Raw genomic sequence first — 17550 nt, forward strand, 5'->3', positions numbered from 1 at the left:
ACGGGAAAATGAAAGGAGTATTCTAAAAGCAACGTAAACACTTTAATCATAATATTGTCTTACTCAGATTAAGGTCAATAATTAGATTATAGCTGTCCATGCAAATGTAGTCAATGATTCAGATTATACCTCTAAGTGTTGCAGGGTTTGCTGGTCTATGTCCACAACTGGCAGCTCTACCGGTTCTGTCCATATATCAGGGAGACTGTCAAAGTCATGTAGCACCCCAAGATCTAATGTGGCGGAAGGCAATGTGTGAGGGTCTCAATCTTCTGCCAGCAATTGTAGAATGCCTTCTTCGCTGCTGCATCATGGAGAAAGGGACCCCCTTAATGCTTAGCGATGTCAACGGCAGGTTCAGGTAGTGTTACCTCACTAAGCGATGAATCATCCGTGGGTGTCATCAACCCATCAGGTGCTGATTCGTTGCCGCTTGAGGAGCTTGGCGGAGAACTGTCTGCACTGGTTGCCTGTCAGTATGCTTGTCTTTCTTTCCTTTTCTGATTCTGTCCCCGTATGCTATGAGACGGTTTCTGTCACGGGTCATCCGGGTCACTGTCACTATCAAAGTCTATCCCCCCATTTTCAGGACTCAACCACGGCAGATCAGGGGGTATGTCATCCTCTACCTCTGTGGGGCACAAAAGTCTGGCCTTCCCTTCTTCAGTGGGGTGTAGGAGTCCTTTTCTGGCCGCGTGGCTGCAGTGATTAAGATGATACCAGTGGTCTCTGTCTTCTACCGTTACTGAAGTGGGAGTTGTTAGGACCACCTTAAATGGTCCTTCTCTTTGGGGATCGTTGAAGTTCTTTCTTTTGAATGTGTGTATGAACACTTAATCTCTGGGCTCCACCACCCTTTCAGGCACTGTGACCTCTTCACCATGGATTGTCTCATGAACCTGTGAATACAAATGCCTGTGCATTTGGCTTAAGAGACATACATACTCTTGCATTTCACCCTCCAACTGTTCGAGGGCCGGTCCCTTATGTGGGCCACGGGTAAATGCCAGTTAGCATTTCATGTGGAGTTAGATGAGTAGTATGGTTATTCTGCAAAGGCATTTTCATCAAAGTCAGTGGTAATGCTTGAACCAAATTAAGTTTTGAACTCTCGCAAACTTTCGTAACTTTCTGCTTTATTGTCCCATTTGCCCTTTCCACCATACCTTGGGATTGAGGGGGATATAAACATCTCAGCTTATGCTCCATGCACAAGGCTTTTGCCACGGCAACTGATGAAGTCAGGAACCCCAAAATGTGGTTTAACCTCCCTGCACAAAACTTGGCCACGGTCAATGCATCTTGGTTGGTTGTTGCTACCGCTACCACCCAACGACTAAAGTGATCCTATACCACCAAAATGTATCTTTTGCCCTCTTTCTGATTGTTGCCTCCCATTTACCATATCTACGAATCTATCATTAGGTGCCTGAACAGACCCCTAGGTTCTGGAATATGCCCAATTGGTGCAGTCAAACTTTTGCAGACATCATTGCAATTACATGTTTCACATTGATTCACTGTCTAATTGATCATACTAGCTAAATAAGGAGACCACCAAACTTCCCTAATTTTCTTCAAGGTTTCTCCTCTATTGGCATGATCTACACCATGTAAATCATAAAGTCAGTATTCTTCCCAAGAAGCCCATAGTTTGAATTGCTTTACAGGTGAGGGGGAGCTGTGAGCCTTCTTTCCTGATGCTTGAATATGTAACCCCGGTGTCGATCATGATGGGCACCTGTAGTTCCCTCTCAACCATCAGAGAGACTGTTAGTTCTTGTTCCGGGTGCAGTGTGGTGACATACTGCATCAGCTCCCCCTCCAGCTTCTCTGGGCCCCTTCAGCTTAGTTGTGGGTTTGGTCCTACATTAGGGCCAAACATAGGACCTCCAGGAAGCACTGGGGGCTGCCATTGCTGCTCCACCCATTGGTTTCCTTGTCCTTGTCCACTTGGCATTGGTCCCAGGGCTTGGCCTCTTTTATCGGCCCTATCCACATGGTCTCCACATTAGACCTTCCCAGGAGAATCCTCTTCCTCTGTTCTGTGGTACTTGTACCTGGAATCTGTAACCTTGAGGGCCTTGGGGTCCTCCAGTATAAACATACTTGACTGGAGCTAAAGGGATGGCTGGGATCTGTGTGTTAGCCTGTGGGATCACCATTAACGCAGCCTATTTGAGGTCTTCTTTCTTTTTTCCTTCTCTTCCTATTTGGCTCTCACTATTTCCCCCAGTTGTGCTTTATAGAGTTGGTCATCGGGGCCTCTGTCACCTCTTTAGCCCCCTTTTTCTTTTTCCTCTACTGGTCTATGACATGTGCCATGAATGTTCTCCACTCCATTGAATTTAGGCCTACTACCCCTTCTAGTTTCTCTTGCACTTCTTCAGGCAGGGCTTTTTTCAACAGCATTTTGAGGAGACTTGCGCTGGCTGGGGATTCATCCCATTTTCCCCCATTTTCATCTCTCCCCCATTTGTCTTGGAATTCCCGTATGAATTTAGTTACGTTCTCGTTCTCTGTCAACTTGATCATCTCTAGTTTCCCTGGGTCTAGCTTTGTGTGGTATATTTTCTGTACTGCTCTCTATACAATATTCCAAACGAGGCTGAATGGTCTTGAATCGCATCTGAGGTCATCCAACTTGATGCCAGCCAACTCCATTATTTTGTCAGTTTTGCCTTTGCCCACACTTTGGCATAATATAGCTTTCATATCTCCAGCAGCCAGCTGTTGCCCTGCTGCCTTCTCTTCGAACTTGGTTATCCACCTCTGGCCCCCATTGCATAGATTCTGTATCAGTCCTGTTAGGTCCATGAATGTCCATGGTATATAATGTACTTCTCATCCCTTTACCATTAATGGATACATGGTTTTCTTTACTTTTCTTCACATAGGTTTCAGGTTGGATCTTTTCCCCTTGACTCCTTCCCCAAATCGTGTTGGAGCAGTGATAGTTTACCAATCCCGCAGTCGCATTTTTTCCTGTTCAACATTTTCTGTGCTGAGGAGGTCTAAATCCGTAAGATCCATTTTACTTTCCACTTCCCCGTATTCCTTTCTGTCGTCCACTGAGTCCTCACTTCTTGACATGGTGGACTCCAGTTCATGCAATTTGCACCTCGTCTGTTTTAAGAGTTACCTGCGTTCTTGTCTGGTTTCATCTAATTGATGCTTGATTTCCTCCACCTTTCTTATACCTTCTGCTTGGTCCTGACTTGCAACTCATATGGTCTCTGCAACTTTGCATGCCTTTTCGACCTTCACCTCTTGGAACTCCTTTCCCTTCTCCTGTATAACCCCCTGCAATTGTCCTACTCTCTCCTTCAACTTTTCCCACTCATAATTTTTTACTGCTGTTGTGGTCACATCTCCCTCCATATGAAAGACTTGGTCCTTAGGAGCTTGTGTGCTCAATTGCTTTCTCTAAATGTCTTTGTTATCCGTTCTTAAGCATACTGTCCGGCTTTGTGGTGCCTGTTGCGTGCCTGCCGCACCTTTTGATTTCATTTTTGTCTTGGGTGGGGGGTCTATCATTGCCCTTTCTTGATGGTCCTTTCTCCATGGCTCTCTTTCATTCCCTTCCTGTCTATCTGATTGTTCCCCATATTCACCTCCATATTGTGATTGTGCCAGATCATCTCCATGTCGTGGCTGCATTAAAGAGGCAGGTTCACTGCTTGCCTTCCAAATGGGGGTACTAGTTTGTTGGTATTAAGGAAAGCTCTCCCAGTATTATTTTACCTCTTCATTACTTCTGCTTGTATTCATTTGTGATACAGCCATCATACTTCGGCGCCACTAATCTCCTTTCTCCCCTTCACTCAGCTGCCTATATACTCCATCAAATGTTCCGTGTACTTTCACTCTGGCTGACCCCAGGGCTCCCCCTCCTAGCCAGCAGGTCTACTATAGCAGAACTTCGAATAAACAGGTGTCTGCTTACATTTGTCCTATATGGCCAGTGTCTGCTGCCCACGGAGTGATGAAGTCCCATGGGAGGGAATCAATTCTCCAGCCGCTCATGTCCCATCTGGGGTTACAAAATGTCATATCTGAAATGACTGCTGAGTGCCCCTTCAAATAGTCAAACAATTGTTCTAAACTTACTGTTCAAATAAAGCCACAAACATGGCAGATGAGAGAAGCAAAAGTCCAGTTTTATTGTCCAGATACCAGCATGAGATCCAAACAGTGAGACATCCCAAATTGATCTGCCCTGTACACAGTGTTCCTTCCCTTTTATATAGTTCAGTGTCTCTGGTCTACACCCCTTTTCTTACTTCCACCAACTCTTCTAGTAAATCCCATTACATTCTGTTTTTCTCCTTTTGAAATCCCCTTAAAACCCTTCATTATTTTGAAATACCATTAAGATCTAAATTCATTCTTTGGAAATACCCTTACAATCCATTTTCAACTACTTGAGATCCCCTTATTTTCCTGTCCTCCTTCTTGGACATAAAAAAAAATCCTACACCGGCATTTCCCTCCTAACCATCATGCTGTGAGGACCTAACTAACTGTGCTGTATTGGTTATCCTGGGACATATTCTTTTATTGGGACATATTCCTTTATTATGGGTGAGTGCTACTTTATCTAATGACTACTGTACATGATTATGTTTTATTTTGTTGGTCACATTTAAAATACTAAGACCAAAAAGAAGGTGAGACAGTTCCTGGGGCTTGTTGGCTATTATCGTAGATTTGTACTTAATTATTCAGATGTCACCAGCCTACTGATCAATCTCAATAAAAAGGGAGCACCAGATCCAGTCCAGTAAATAGGTAAAGACGGCTGTGGAAAATTTACTCTCTCAGCATGGGGGCTTGTCTCCAGCAGGCCAGATGGCTCCCCGGCCTGACTTGGGCGGTGGGAATATGTGATGGCAGGTGTGTGGTCGAGCACTAATTTGTGAATGGAGGGTGGAGCTGGGAAAAGTGAGTGGTAAGGAACTACACCTGTGAGGGATTGTTCTAACATTTTCTGTGTTTCAGTGAGCAGCAGCAAGTATAAAGTGGGGAGAGATAGGTGCCACAGGAAAGAGAACTAAGCAGCACAGAGCCATGTGTGTGTTCAGATATATGCACATTGTAAAAAAAAAAACAAAAAAAAAACAAAAAACAATGGAATGAATTAAATAAATAGGGACAAAAATAAAGAGCCCTATTTTGAGTTTTCCCATACCTGCCTCCTGATTTCTGAATCAATCTGTGAAGTGTCACAAGGTCAAAAACTCATAAATCAAGGCTTGGTAAGTTCAGGTAAGTATACACTGAGGACCCCATGCACAAGCAGCATAAGATCACCCATCACATAAGCCTTAAACCTGTCACGTATCAAGAAACTCTGGACTCCATTTCCCATCAGCCACTGCACTAGTTGTCACATGACCACCTGCACCTGATTCACGTTTTGGTTAATGAGCACTCGTGTATATATAGTCCTGGTCTGCACTATGTGCTGGTCTTTCGTTGTCTTAGACCCCTGTGTTCCATGTTTCCTGATCTTGTTAGTCTATGTTTAGTTTTGCCACAGTATTCTACCAAGTAGTGTCTTAGACTCCCGTTGTTCATGTCTTGATGTTTGTTTCTTGCCACAGTGTGTTTCAAGGTTGTCATAGTGTATTTGTTTCTTAGTACGTTTCTTTAAATAAATGTCTTTATTTGCATCTGTATCTGCACCTGCTTCTGGCTCAACCTCGAATTGTGACAGAACGAAAGACCTACTATCAGAAGCAGCAGATCGCCTCCACGATGGAAGCAGCAGGAGAACGGAGGAGACGCAGAACCCGGAAGTCGACGCCAACCGTCCCCGCTATAGACTCCGTCCACTTCCCACAATGGACATCTATGGAGCTTCCGGACCCATTTGACAGATTTTTCGGTGCCCCAGAGTATTTCCTGGTAGACTGTCAATACTATTTCGCCAGCCTGTTAGACCCTAAGCCAGAGGAGAAGCAATGGCTCCGATTTATGTGGTCCCGGTTCTTTGGACCGGCCCGTCAATGGGTGCAGCTAAAACTGGAGAAGCACTGTAGGAACCTGGACGGTGTAGAACAGTTTGTGGGGGATTTCATGTTGCGATTCGGGAGTCCGGAGGCGAGGGAGGAGCTAGAACAACTTCTCAGGGGGGTAAGTCTGGAAGGTGAACCTGCCCTGCCGTTTACCCACTACTACAGGCAACGTCATACAGAGCTCAACCCTGAGATCCAAGCCAAGCTTCCAGTCAGGAAAGTCCAAGTCCCAGTCAAGTCTCAGGTCCCTGATATCCAAGTCCCAGTCAAGTCTCAAGTCCCTAAGGTCCAAGTCAAGTCTCAAGTCCCTAAGGTCCAAGTCAAGCCTCCAGTGCCTGAGATCCAAGTCAAGCCTCCAGTGCCTGAGATCCAAGTCCAGCCTCCAGTGCCTGAGATCCAAGTCCAGCCTCCAGTCCCTGAGCTCCAGGTCCAGCCTCCAGTCCCTGAGCTCCAGGTCCAGCCTCCAGTCCCTGAGCTCCAGGTCCAGCCTCCAGTCCCTGAGCCTCCAGTCCCTGAGCTCCAGGTCCAGCCTCCAGTCAGGAAGGTCCCAGCCAAGCCTCGCGTCCCTGAGGTCCAAATCAAGTCTCGCGTCCCTGAGTTCACGTTCAGGCCTACTGACCCAAATGACCGCCAAGCTCCGCTCACGCCACAGTCCGCCGACACGCACCGCCAAGCTCCGCTCACGCCACAGTCCGCGGACACGCATCGCCAAGCTCCGCTCACGCCACAGTCCGCCTTGCAACACAGCCAGCAGAGTAACCTGAGCATCTGGGGCTTTCCACTGCAGGGGAGGCACACCTTGCTGCGCGGTCCAGAGGTGAAGGCTGGCCCAGAAATTTTTTTGGGGGGGGCAATGAGGACAGCAGGGCTCCAGCCTGAGGCCTACGGGGAGGTCTCAGCTGTGGAGCTCTCACCTGAGGTCAACATGGCGACCTCAGAGGGACAGGCTGAGGAGGCTGTCCCACTGCCATGCACAGCCGAGGAGGCTGTCCCGCTGCCCTGCACAGCCGAGGAGGCTGTCCCGCTGCCCTGCACAGCCGAGGTGGCTGTCCCGCTGCCCTGTTCAGCTGAGGTCGTCGCTCAGCCCGCCTGTTCAGCTGTGGACGTCGCTCAGCCTCCCCGTTCAGCTGTGGACGTCGCTCAGCCTCCCCGTTCAGCTGTGGACGTCGCTCAGCCTCCCCGTTCAGCTGTGGACGTCGCTCAGCCTCCCCGTTCAGCTGTGGACGTCGCTCAGCCTCCCCGTTCAGCTGAGGTCGCCGCTCAGCCCGCCTGTTCAGCTGAGGTCGCCGCTCAGCCCGCCTGTTCAGCTGAGGTCGTCGCTCAGCCCACCTGTTCAGCTGAGGACGCCGCTCAGCCTCCCTGTTCAGCTGCGGACGTCGCTCAGTCATCCTGCTCCATGGCAAATAGCGTTCCCCCCTTCTGCGTCTAAGAGACCCACGCTCTTCTCCCTGGCCGCACGGAGACCGACGCTCCTCTCCCTGGCCGCACGGGGGACTTCGCTCTGCCTTCCAGTTCAGCTGGGGACGTCGCTCCGCTTTCAGGCTCCGACGAGGACGTTGCCCTGCTTCCCTGCTCCGCTGAGTACAGTGCTCTGTTTCCCTGTTCAGCTGAGGCCGTCGCTCAGCCCGCCTGTTCTGCTGAGGCTGTCGCTCAGCCCGCCTGTTCTGCTGAGGCCATCGCTCAGCCCGCCTGTTCTGCTGAGGTCGTTGCTCAGCCCGCCTGTTCTGCTGAGGTCGTCGCTCAGCCCGCCTGTTCTGCTGAAGTCGTCGCTCAGCCTTCCGGCTCCATGGCAAACGTCGTTTCCCCCTACTGCTTCGAGGAGACCCACGCTCCTCTCCCTGGCCTTACAGGGGACGTCGCTCTGCCTTCATGCTCCGCCGAGGACTTCGCTCAGTCTGCCTGCCCTGCTGTGGTCGCCGCTCTGCCTTCATGCCCCGCCGAGGACTTCGCTCAGTCTGCCTGCCCTGCTGTGGTCGTCGCTCTGCCTTCATGCTCTGCCGAGGACATCGCCCCGCTTTCGTGTTCAGTCGAGGAAATATCTCAGCCTCCCTATGCCATTGTGGAAGCTGCCTGGCCTCCTGGTTTTGCTGGGGACATTTATCCCAGGGGACCAGGACCACCAGAGGGAGGACGTATAATTTTGGGCGCTCTGGGAGTAGCGCCCTTGGGGGAGGGTTCTGTCACGTATCAAGAAACTCTGGACTCCATTTCCCATCAGCCACTGCACTGCACTAGTTGTCACATGACCACCTGCACCTGATTCACGTTTTGGTTAATGAGCACTCGTGTATATATAGTCCTGGTCTGCACTATGTGCTGGTCTTTCGTTGTCTTAGACCCCTGTGTTCCATGTTTCCTGATCTTGTTAGTCTATGTTTAGTTTTGCCACAGTATTCTACCAAGTAGTGTCTTAGACTCCCGTTGTTCATGTCTTGATGTTTGTTTCTTGCCACAGTGTGTTTCAAGGTTGTCATAGTGTATTTGTTTCTTAGTACGTTTCTTTAAATAAATGTCTTTATTTGCATCTGTATCTGCACCTGCTTCTGGCTCAACTCCGATTTGTGACAAAACCATGAGTCCCCATGTGCAGACTTTGGGGCACCAAGCTAATTAAAAATCACGGCTGACTGCTGGTTGCCCCTCGCAAAAGTCTGCAGAGAAAACGCTGATTAGCAAGCAAGCTGGTCTCAGGATGGTAAACATCGACTGAATTACAAAAAAGTAGCTACGGAAAAGTAAAGATAACAGGAAATAACGCGTAAAATAAGTACCAACACCCTGTGGGATTTGGCTGCAGATGAGGTCCAGGCCAGAGAGAGAAGAAGTAGACAAGATCAGGATGATGATGAGAATGAGGAAGATGGCCATGCACCCTGCGAGAGGACTGTTTTCTTTATGGGCAGTAAAACTGGGGGTAAAACAACAATACTATTCAGGTGTATTGACAGAGATGAAACCCCCAAACCAACCCTGGCTTTGGAGTACACATTCGGTAGGCGAGCAAGAGCACACAGCACACTCAAAGATATAGCTCACCTGTGGGAACTGGGAGGAGGCACATCTTTATCAGATCTTGTGCAGATACCCATAATGTCTCAGAACCTCAGCATGTTCTCTGTGGTGTTGGTACTGGACCTGTCTAAGCCCAGTGCACTCTGGACCACCATGGAGAAACTGCTTCAGGCAGCTCTAAACCAAGTGGAAAAGGCATTTGACATAACCAGGAGGCCAGGAGAGGCCAGACCCAGCAAACAGTTAAGCCAAAGCAGAGCATTGCGTATCCTCCCCAAAGACCACCCAGACAGAGAGCTCATCAGCCCCTTCCCTGTGCCTCTTCTTATGATTGGTAGCAAGTTTGACATCTTTCAGGACTTTGAGTCAGAGAAGAGGAAGGTGATTTGTAAGACCCTGCGTTTTCTGTCTCATTACTATGGTGCATCCCTGATATTCACTAGCAGTAAACCAGAGACAACAGTGTCTAAAGTCAAGAACTTCTTCAATCATCTAGCCTTTGGTACTAAGAGAGGGAAGTATTTCTCTACAGACCCCAGCGAGCCTCTCGTAATTCCAGCAGCCATAGACTCTCAGTCAGATAGGATCTGTTGCCATTGATCTTGGAACACTGCACCCTAAAACTCCACTGCGCCTGTGGAAAAAAGTTCTTGAATGTTTTTTTTTTCCTCCAGAGAGCACTAACGAACGCAAGGAAGTGAAAGATCCCGCCAAAGACCCCCAGTACAGTGAACTACTTATAGATGCCATGAGAGCACAGAAAGACCAGGAGCTGGAGCGGTATAAGCGAGAACTGGCAAAGTGATAGAAAGGCTTGACCCTGGAGTCCTAGAGCTACAGATACACATCCTAAAAACCTCAACATTAATATTCACAAGGAAAGGCTGAGTTAGCTCATCTCCCACCCTTCCTCAGGAACAGAAATACAGCCAAGCAGCAAGCGATGACAGGAGAGTAAGATAATACAGTACATACACCATATGCTGGGATACCTTCTTGGAAAACATGACCAATGAGCATTTGGAGATTTTTGAAAATGCTGACAAACTGCCCAACACTCACTGTTGCGTATCTAATCCCCTGTAATTACATACTCTGATTAGAGAACGTTAGTGTATTGAGATTAAAAACGTAACACGTTCGACTGACCGTAATGTATCCAGAATGTGAGTGTTTGATCTAAGGCTCAGGTCACAGTAGCACAAAGCACAGAGATCTTGGCGAATGAGAGATGTGCAACACATAACCACGTTGCATTTCACTAATACATTGTGTAATACTGCATATTTTCCAAAAGCCTCTTTCCAATGTGAGCGAAAATAAAACGATGGCTGACTGCTGGGTTCTCAATGTCCTGTAAATAATGGATGAACCCTCACATATTAGCAAATCTCTCTTAAACTCACTGATCTAGGCCACTGGCTGAGACGTGGTGGTTGGCCTACAGGATGAAAGCCTTGACCCTTAGCTAATAACTTGGGGGGGAGTGACTCAACCAGACAGGCCCCAAGGCGAGGCCCTTTGTTCTCTCACCCAGTTCACCCTGTCTTTATCACACGGACTGCATCAGGACACAGGATATATTCTAAAGGACCAAGTATTGCAAGAATAATACAATAACAACTGAAAATATTTTCTCCCATCTAATTATCATGCTTGTAAACACAAAGTTGCATTTAGAAATTTGATTGTTTAACATGCATGAGTATGATTGATTATTAGTAATGTGTTAACAGCAGACAACATATGCCTTGTTTGGTGTGTGTGTGTGTGTGTGTTGAATAATTTCCTGAAAGATCAGAGAAATGAAAATTGGGTAGAACGTTGTTAGGTATAGGTACCAACAGTTAGGACTAAAAGTTCAATCCACACTCAATTCAATGGACTGAATAAAGTCATGGGTGGAGAACATAGCCTGAACTTCATGCTGACTGTAGCAAAACCCTTTGGGCTCCACCCAGCTAAGAAGAGTTAAAACCCTCTGACACCATGGAAATAATTAGTTCTCTAAAAACAAACGCTTTCAAAGAGTTCTCCCCAATCAACATCTTCAGGGAGTACTCATTAACAAAACAGCTGGAAGAATCCTCTTCCACCCACATCTTAAAGAGCTAAGAGCTAGATCCAACATCTGCAGGATGTTATCCAGTTATCCAGTCAACATCTTAAGGAGTTCTCCATCTGCAACAGTACTCTGCAATCAACATCATCTGGATAAGCTGGTTCCTGCAAAGCTTTCTAACTCTAGTCATGAAAGAACCCCCAAGCTCATCGAGCAGCCCACCTAGGAGACTCCATTCCTTTCACCATTCTGATTGGTCTTCCTAGATGCTGCTCAAAAGCAACCAGACCTCTGAGAAATCCCCCAAACCAGAATCCCTTCTACACAAAGACATGACAAGGGAATCCCACATCTAGAGAAACTTCAACACAATGAAGGCACCTCCAGGTCCTAGTTAAAGCTGGCATATTTAATAGAGCCCTTCTAATATGGAGCAAAAGTTAAATTAATTGTTGATGGTTCGTTCAGGTCGCGGTCTAAGAAATGGATACAGTGTTAAAACTAGAGAGCCATTCATTCTCCATCAAAGCTATTTTCACCCTCTGTTTGTATGTGTGGGAGTGTGTGTTTATGTGTTATATTACACCCCCTGACAAAAATATGGAATTACCACACTTAGAGGATGTTCACCCGGGTTTTTTACTTCATAGTAAATAAACAAAGCACACATACTGTGGTAATAAATTTAAGACACAGGAAAACATAAGGGTAACAGAGTATGTAGTTTACTGAGAATCACTATCATACACATCATACACTGGGGAGGGAACAGAAATTGTTGGAGAATAATCAGTAGGTGATGTGTAATAATATGGTGTGTTTGTAGCAAAGCTACCATCATCATCAGAGGAAAGAATAAACCGGCCCTCCACAGAGGTTATGGGAAGTAGCTGAGCCTCAGTTTGAGTAGAAGTATGTGCATAGGTCACTGATGGAATGATATGATAAACGGGAAGATAAGGAAACCCTGGGGGTACAGGTGAAGAGCAGAGACGTTCCAGCAGAGCTGTAACATCCACTGCCAAATGTGCCAGCTGATGAAGTATATATTCATCCAGGCCTGTGAGATTGAGTAGCCGAGAGAGAGAAGGTCCAGCTGAATGAGAGTGCTGGTCACCTGGACAGAGATAAGAGAGAAAGAACAAAAATTATATAAAAAAGTAGTGGTAACACACAATATATCCACATATATATACACATGTACAAGCACATGCAAAGAATGTAGGAAACAGGTATCAATACTGTTGTAGGAGATTTGGATCTCAGATATATGTAGCCTCAGTCCTACCGTTATTTCCAGCTTAATGTAAAATACAAGCTGATGTATTATGTTATGTGATGTTACGTGGAAATTATTAAAACTGTATTATGATTAAACTATGTAAAGAACCTCAACCTTGACAATCCGGGGAAACAATCCGGGGAACTGAAAAGCTGATATTGAAAAATGATCGTTTAGTGAAAGAATGTGATAGCATACTGAGTGTCTTAAATCAAATGAGAGCTGAAGCTGAAATGTTAAAAGAGCATGCTAAATACAGAAGAACTGAATGCATTAGGAAATTAAGTCAGATATGGGAAAATAGCACAAGTTTGTACTAAAGAACCAAGACTCTCTGCTCTTACTAGAGAAATAGATGAAATGGAAAAATTGATAGAACGCTTAAATCTGAAGGAAACTCAGTAAAAACATACATCCTGTTTTTACGGCCAGCGCTCAAAAACCACAATCCCCCAACCTCTGTGTCTTGCTGTTAAAGAACCCAAATAAGGGCATGCTTTCTGTTTTCTACATGCAGTTTCAGAGTTCGCGCTCATAACCGCATCTGGAGACCTTTTGAGAAAGCGTTTTGGTCTAGAGCAAAAACTTAGACTCTAGCACCCGAAACCACAAGCAAAAGGTGTATATAAACCGAGGAAGGAAAGGCGAGTGTTCATGGCCATTCCTCAGGTGAAGGTTACTCGTTTTAGTTTCTTGTGAAGGAAGAAAATCTGTCTGACCCTGCGGTGGTCTAAAGGGATTTTTTTTTGGTCTCTTCTTAAAAGAAAACCATTTTCAGACTCTATGTAGTCGCTGGTTTTTCTTTATTTTATTTTCATTATATTCTGAGTTAACATAATTGTAATCCTTTTTGTTCTTTAATAAACCGAAGTTTATTAGGACAATTCGTATATCTTACTCCAAGAGTAAAATTCCTTCTTCAGCAAAAAAAAAAAACCTCCTTCAGCATAAGGGAAAGGATTTCATTGGTTCTCTAGCCCAGCGGCACGAAGACTCCACCTCCTGAGAAGGTAAAAGGAAGTGATTTTACATGCTCTATCAGCTGTATGACAGTAGCAAGTAGAGGATTAATATTTGGGATATTAATTCTATTGAAATTCAATAATATACTGCATGGAAAGAGCATAAAGTTGAAAACACACACACAATGTTTAAGAAGCACCAAAAACATATACTAAGCTTAAGATTAGAGAAGAAATATGTGTAACAATAGGCAATAATATATTTCACCCATAATGAAGTGGTAAAATAACCAGATTGTCCAGGACAATGGGGCAGTGAGTATACCAGTGAGGGACTTTTAAATAGCAGAAAGAAAAACATGGAGATAAGGGGATATCCAATGGCTAAAAATTGGTTTTAAGGGGATTCCAAAGTGAGAAAAGTTGATTCTAATGGTATTTAAAAATGAGAAAAGTAAAGTTTAAGGGGAAATAAAAAAATTAAAAAAAAAAAAAAAATCATTAAAGCATATTAGGATTTCAAAAGAATGAGATAATTGGGAATAACCTAAAGATAAGACTCTATAAATAGGGCATTGAGTTCGTGCATAGATTCAGATCACTTTGGGACATCTCACTGATTGGATCTCATGTTTTTTAACAATAAACTGGATTTTTGCTTCTCTCATTCAACATGTTCTAGATTGTTACTTCAGTTGTGCTTTTGAGTATGATCACTTATGGAAAAAGGTAATTAGCACCATTAGTAATTTTTGACATGACAATACTACACAACCACTTTTGTTTAATAGCTGAACATTCTGGCTTTGTGAAACATACCTCAAACAAGTTACATTAAAATTACTTTAATAAACAGCATTTTTTTTTTTGCCAGCTCAAGTAGAGGAAAAAATTATGGAATCGCCTTGTACTGGTATTTGTTTTAGAAATGCAAATTACAAGTCTAAAAATGCTAATTTTGCAGTTAAAAGAGAATGCTTACAGACCTTACTAGATTGCTTACAGACCTTAATCTTGGACTTTTTGAAAGGAAATATGACCCCAACAAGACAGCTGTCAATTGAAATAATGGAAAGGATTATAAAGCTCATTCAAGAAGGAAATCTGGAGTATGGCAAAAGATGTTGGTTGTTCTCAGTAAGCGGTGTCTAAAATCTGGTGCAAGTATAAATAAAATGAGAAAGTCATAAAAGGAAAATCATACAGGTTGTTACAAAACAGGACTTGAGACAGGAAGTAAGCACAGGAGTGACATCTTTATTTAAACAAACTAGCGATTTACAACGGAAAACCTATCCCTCTACTCGAGATGAGACACGAAGTACAAAACTTAGGACAGGCCTATGCCTAGAACCAGTAGCTTAACTCATGCATGAAACATTCATTTAACTTAGGCAGGAATACTCACTGAACAAAGGCATGAACCCTCTTAACTATGGCAAGGCATAAGCACTCTTAACTATGACATGGCATAAACAATTTTAACTATGGCATGGCAGGAAACCCTCTTCTACCATGGCAGGAAACACTCTTAGCTATGACTTGGAATAAACTAAGGAACAGGAAAACAGACAGAGCATGGCAACATCGCCGGCAACATCGCCAGCTTCCTGCCAGCTTCCTGCCAGCTTCCTGCCAGCTTCCTGCCAGCTTCCTGCCAGCTTCCTGCCAGCTTCCTGCCAGCTGTCCTTCCTCCACTTCACTTTACTTTAATACCGCGCGATGTGCGCAGCACCGTGAGGGGTTTAAATAACCAGTCACCCTTCTCTTAATTACCGACAGCTGGCAACACTTGACAGTCTTAGCGTCCTTGCGCGTTTCAAGCACATGCACGCTCTGAAGCCGCTCGTGCATGTCATCCCCACAGCGCCATCTGCTGTCGAGATTGTGGCACAGGTCATCCAAGGAAGATGTCAAATGTTAGGATAGAAAACTCAAATCAATATGCCTTGAAAATACAAAATGCACAACAAAACAAATAAATCCACAAATTTAGGATACATATGGTATAAGAATGCACCCTAAAGTCTACAAACATTTCTGGGAGTGCTGAAGAAAAACAACCTAGTATATTAGACACCTGCATAGTGTGCAGTTTACAGAAATAAACTGCACACTATGCAGGTGTCTAATATACTAGGTAGATGTCCAGTAGATGTCCTTTATGGCAAACCATTGAAAGAACACGTCTTACTACAATCCATGTCCATCGAATATGCTAAACAAAAAGCTTCTTCAATTTTTGAGTAAGGCCACTTGTTCGTCCATCATTAGCATGATGAGGCGTAAAGCCTCATCATGCTAATGAAACAGTCCTTGTCCTTCTCAAGTTGCAAATGATCTGCCATAGCTTCTCTGATATATGTTCTTGCTCTGACATCAGCCCCCAATCTGACCATGATATTGGCTCTTCTACTGACTCACAAACTGGCTCTGGCTCTAGTATGGACTCACACACTGGCCGTGGCCCTCATCCTGGCCCTAGTCTTTTCTCAAACACTGACCATGGCCCTACTCCTGACTCCAACATGGAGCATGGGCTTCATCCTGAGCCTATTCCCAACTCAAACATAGACCCTGGTCCTCATCCTGGCCCTAGCCTGCATGTACTTTGTACACAGTGTTTGTGCACATTGTCATTTATCAGTATGTATACCTTTTCATTGTCAATTAAAAAAATATTTAATATTCTCTTTTAACTGAAGCCAAGTATATATTAGAAGTAAAGTTCAGTAATAATCATCATCATCATCATCATAATAATAATAATAATAATAATAATAATAATAATAATAATAATAATAATAATAGCATGAATATTTAAATCTGGTGGATTTCATAGGTAGAATAAGACTACATTTAGAAAATGTACTGTAAAGTAATAGCAATGTATTTATGTTTAAAAAAGGCATTACAATTATTACTTCATGACAATGTTTTTGGTGAGTTTATAATGTAATAAATTTCTCATAATGTAAAAATTGTTATTACATTGAGCTCAAGATTTTATTAAGTTTTGAGGAAATTACAATATGAACATTAAATTACATTAATGTAATACTTATTATATTATATGCAGTTATTACATTATGCTTTGTTTTATGTGACTACATTTATGTGACTACAGTGACTACATTTCCCATCCGGCACTGCGGCCTACAAACATGGTCGGCATGGACTACACTTCCACACACACAGTCATGTTCACCTTCTCCAGAACTTTAATTACACACTCCTGCACCCAATCTCACACACAATCTCAAGCATAGCATATAAGAGACTTTGTGAGCATTTAGACTTTGTGAAGTATATGTTCAGCTGCCCAGTCTCTGTTGTTGTCGTCCAAGCCTTATATTCATGTTTGCCATTCTGTTATTTGACCTTTGTTTACTCTATTGACTTCAATTCTCTGCCCTGCCTAGTTTTGCCTGTTTGCCTGATCACCTGACTGCTGATTTCTGCCTTATCCTTGGACTTTGTTGTTATTAAACTGCCAAACATGGAGTTGCTTCCGTCTCAGCCTCCATTCCGTGACAATTACATTATGAGTTGCTACACAGTCCAAGGTCATCTTCATGGTTTTTAAGTGGTACCATCCACAGTAATATTATTTATATTTAGGCTGTCCATGTGGGGCCATCCTCAGCAACAGAGAGTGATTTCCAAGTGATGAGAACTCGAGCCAGAAGTAGGGCATCAGGATGGATCAGGCAGGTCCAGAGAGCAGAAGAAGTCAGGATCACTGGTATTTCAGGAGAAGCATGTGTAGCTCAACAGACAGACAGACAGACAGGCCGAGAGAACGCAAGAGATTGTTAGGTATGCTCTGTGATGGCTCTGTGTACTTCTCCTGCAGCCATCATTATTTGTCTGTTTTTTGTTTAGTCATTCTTAACTCCTTAAAATGTACATATATTATCTGCACTGATTACATACAACAGAGAAATGCTAATAGAAATCGGAAAACAAATTGCAAGCTCATTTTCAGTTTGTCGGCTCTGGATTCCCTCCTACATCGAGGAGCTCACACCAGCGAGGCCCACCAACAACAGAATCAAGTGATCAGTGCAGCCGGGGAAAAGTGCGATCTCAGCGGCACTGAGGTAACAGAGGTGAGCTACAGGCCATTTATCTGCTGAGGGAGTTTACAGCTGTATTTCTCCTGGCAGTTTGCATCCTGCCCAATGCAAACTCCACACCAGCATTTAGGAT

General features: G+C 44.5%; 1 pseudogene; it reads left to right on the forward strand.

Annotated features, from left to right (window-relative positions):
• The first annotated feature begins 382 nt into the window (after window positions 1–382).
• Window positions 383–10663, forward strand: LOC128611257 (cytoplasmic dynein 2 light intermediate chain 1-like; annotated as a pseudogene).
• Window positions 10664–17550: the final 6887 nt, after the last annotated feature.

Source organism: Ictalurus furcatus, chromosome 8 (genome assembly GCF_023375685.1).
Source record: "Ictalurus furcatus strain D&B chromosome 8, Billie_1.0, whole genome shotgun sequence".
NCBI classification, from domain to species: domain Eukaryota; kingdom Metazoa; phylum Chordata; class Actinopteri; order Siluriformes; family Ictaluridae; genus Ictalurus; species Ictalurus furcatus.